Here is a 4,580-nt window from a genome sequence, read left to right on the forward strand (position 1 = left end):
GAACCTGTAAGCTTAATTGTGGATGCATTAATTAAGGAAATTATCCACTTGTTCGCCACCATTCATGTTGCAATAAATTATTGGAACCAATTCCTGGATGTAGTTTTTAATATTTACACCACCTCAGATGCTCAGTGAGACAATTTAAAGCAGAAGTAAGCGATCCGGTCGTTTTCGCTAATGCTGCGTTCGAGGCAGGCTTTTGAAATCGTAAATTACAGCTTCAAGTCACAACTTACGACTTTGTAGCGTTCCAGGCAACCCACTCGTGTTTTTCCGACCTGTTTTACTTGTGAAAGTCACTATAACGGCCACTCGTAACTTCCAACCCATGAACTCCTACCAGATCAAACTGATACAACTTCACAGGACGGAAAAACACGAGTCTACGAGTTTCCTTGAACGCACCATAACAGTCCTCGTCCCTACGTCGCCACATTCACGGCGTTCCTTGGCTGCACACACAGCCCTGCATGCCGTTCTCTCTCCTCATTGGATAAAAACTGTAGGATACGAGAAATGTTTTCTCCTCGGCTCAGAGCAGAGCAGAGTGACTGACAGACCCGTGTTTCGGTCCAAACACTCTATGTAAGTGATTGCTGTCGGAAGATATAACTATTTAAGACTTATATTAACACAAATATATCACTTACTTCTGCTTTAACAAAATATAATTGCCTACAGTAAGACACCTGTCAATATGAAATCCATATGAATTACACAGGCCTTTCAGCTACTGAAGAGGGTGTCACTGATTCACCCAGATACCACCGGAAGAAAAATTGTGATTGGTGGTCCAAGACAAGTTTATAACAATAATCTAGAAATTATAACTATTACTTCAATGAGTGAAAACACAAACAAATAGAATAATTCAGGAGTACAAAAAAAATCTATTATTTTCTCAGGCCTTCTGTATACCTTAAAGGCTCTCAAAAACTCTAATATCCAGAATCATAAAGCTCCATATTTTCTTTGTCTTCTGTGTTTTATTTGAAGTGTTGATCCATAGAGAAACCAAACACCATCTCAAAAACAAATTCCTCTCTCAGGCTTCTCATTGGAGCTCTAGTAACAACAGGTCAGTGAGCCAATCAGACAAAAGGAGGTTCTGAACCTGAGGCGGTGTGTGGCGCAGTGGTTAGAGCGGCCACCCCAAGTAGAGGCTGCAGACCTCAACGCAGGCGTCCCTGTTTCGAATCCCGTGTCGGGCAGACATTTCCTGCATGTCATTCCCCCTCTCTCTGCCTCCCCCTTTCCTGTCTATCTCACTGTGCTATCGCAAAAAGGCAAAAAAATATAGGCTACTTTAAAAAAAAAAGGAGGTTCTGAGCCTTTATTTATTAATTTTGAATTCATTCTGGGTTTGATTCCTGGGTCTGGGCCTTTGAATCCTGGAGTTTGCGTGGTCTCCCTGTGGGCTCTCTCTGGGTTTTCCAGCTTCCTCCCACAGTCCAAAGACAGCAGAGTGGAGTCAGCTCCCTCTCTCTCTCTCCCTCTCTCTTTCCCTCTCTACCTCACACACACATACACACTGAACACTACTTGTGTGAAGTGTGAAGCCATTGACAAAGTTTCACAGTTTAAGACTAAAAGAGGTTTAGAGAGAATTAGCTTACTCAGATTTGGTTACATAATGTCCAGTGAAGAGGAGACACATGCACACACCCAAACACACACAGCATGACTTGTGGAGCTACATGAGTTAAAGTTGTAAGTGTGTGCGTCAACAGCACTTCAGTATGATATATTACATTCCCTCTGTTCTCTTGTCATGATAATTGCAATAAATCTAATTTCTTGGTGGATTATCCCTCTTAATGTCTCCCTGCTTTTACCACGTAGCCAGTTATTTATTTATTTTTTGTTTGCTGGACGAGAAGCTAAGAATTAATCCTCATTACACAATGGAGGAAAAGCTGTTTTGTTGTTGGGCGAGTGGAACCGCTGCTCACAGTATGTGTGAACATTTATCATGTGACCATGCTCCACTGGGTTTTAAATACACTCCTCTCATGTAGTTTTCCTTCAGTCAGCCTGATGTGTTCAAGGTGTTTGTAACTCAGGGATGAGGTCCGTAGAAAGCCACGCTGTGTGTTTTATATATGAATGGTCCTAATGACCTCCAGACATTTACCTGCTGCACTGATGTTCAGGTGTAATCCAGTGCACTGTCAGTGGAACTGTGACTGAACTGAAAGGTTAAAGTTGTGGTGACATTACAAATCAAGTTGCTGGCCGACTTTTATCAGTAATGCCTTGATGGAACCTCTCTAAATTTGGTTTCTCATTCTGTCTTCATGTCAGGATGCATTGGTATGTGACGTGTGTTGCAGGGACTAGGAGCCAGAGTCGAAGCTGAAAAATCCTTCTAGAAGATCAAATTTAATCTAATATCTATCTGTAAAACACAATGTTATATGAGGATGAATAACCGGTGATTGGCCGGGCAGTTTAACAGTAATGTCTGCTTCTGTGTCACATCTCAATAAAGAGCCTAACAACATCTGGCAAGGGGACTACCAATGTAAACCAGCCCTGGCTGCAATTGGGAACAACCACATCCCTTCCTTAAGAAAGGAATGCTGAACATTGTACTACACTGTTCTCCTGAAAAATAAATACATTTAAATTTAAATTGTAAATGAAAATCAACAGAGGCAGTGTACATTCCCTTTGATTTTATTATATATTAGAGATTGGATACAACGTGTATATTTTACTACTCCCTCTCATCTAGTTTTCTGTCTGGTGAGATTTGACTTGAGATGAGCTGGTCCCAGTACAGTCATGTACAGGTGTGTTGCTCAGCTGAGCTGCTCATATCAGGAAGCAGCTGCTGTTGAATTTATGAAGTTTGAACCCTCAAGGACCAGAGTCTGCATTTGGAGTACAGTGTATTGAGAAACAACTTTTGACTAAATTAAAAAATTGGTCAATCTTGACAGTTTAAGGTCAAAGGTCAAGGTCACAGTGACCTCACAAACGTCATTTTGTTGTGAAAACACTATCTGTGTTACACCTCATGGGAATTTCTTCAAATTTGATACAAATGTTCCCTCAGACTCATAGACAAACCCATTAGATTTTGGAGGTCAAAGGGCAAGGTCTCCTTTCTGATCAACAGGGGTGTGAGTTGAAACCAGTGTGACTGGTATACAACCACATGGTTGTAATAGTAGTTTGATTTTTAAATACCAGGCTCACATTAATCCCAGTAAACATGACCGTGTAACATCTAATACTCCCACGTGAAGAGGCGTGCACTCTGAAGCGACTGAGCCGTCTTCGGTAACAGAGAGGGGTTTGAACTGCACATGGTGCTGAATTCAAGTCTGATAAACCTCCCAGAAAAATGACACAGACCAAACAATATAATCCTCTTTGTTCATGGTTCAGACACTTTTAAAGCCACGGCTTCCGCCTGATTTACCAGAACACATGGTTTTCTCACAAATTCATACAAGTGCCGATCCAATCAAAATACTGATTTGTGATAAACCCATAATTATATCATCAGGATTGAAATACAACATAGAAAATACATAGAAATAAGTACTGACATAACTTTCTGTAATTCTATTGGAACACATTTCCTAATCGAAACAGCAACATCTACTGTCAGAAAACCAAGAGTTATAAAATATAATATGTTGTTTTTAAATCATAAGAAATAAAATCACACCATAGTGTCTCATGGTTGAACCTGATGAGCCCTGGTCTAGAGGGATGGTTTCACTATGTAAACAAACTTATAATACGACCAACAAGAACCACTTAGTTAACTTTGTAGTTAAATCATAGTGTATACTGGGACATTCATGAGTTGCTTTTCAGACTCAGGCTGATGTCTTGGAAAGACACGCACTGACTGGCTGAATCCTCTAGGGGGCAGTGTGGGACTGCAGCCTGAACTCTCTCCTGACCGGACTCCTAGGACAACTTCTGTGAGGCAGCATGTGATTTAAATCAATGTAAATAGATGAAATATTATGTAAACTATGAATTTATTATATACACACTGACTGATTTTTACATGATGTGGTGCTTGATTTTTTTCTTAAACATATTCTAATATTATAGGCTATGATATTATTCAATAAAAAAAAATAAAAAATCGTTATCATTCTTTTTTTTCCCCCAAATTATCTTATGGATATCTATAATTTTCTTAGTTTAATCCATAATTATTGCAATAGTATGTTAAAGTCCACCGTGTTATCCGTAAATAGTCTTCTGGACAGTTTGGAGGTGAAGACCTCTTGACCTATGCACGCACACGAACCCACGCCCTGTGCAAAACTTTGCTTAGCTCTGATTGGTCGAGACACAGCCAGCAAAGGCGGAGCAAATCAGTGATTAATTAGCATACCTATCCAGGCTGATAAATGTACCGGCAGCCTCACCTGATGCTTCCGAGAGCATCCAGCACACAGAGGAACGGAGGAACAGAGGAACGGAGGTTAAATGTACGAGGCTCCAACACGGCGGGAGTAAAAGCTCAGGTTGGACAAAGTAAGACTCGAGCAGCTCACCCACCTCACACAGACGCACACCGGTCCGCTCACCGCCGGCAGCCT

The sequence above is a fragment of the Trachurus japonicus genome, chromosome 23 (genome assembly GCF_045865225.1).
Source record: "Trachurus japonicus isolate A0001 chromosome 23, Traja_1.0".
Taxonomy (NCBI): Eukaryota; Metazoa; Chordata; class Actinopteri; order Carangiformes; family Carangidae; genus Trachurus; species Trachurus japonicus.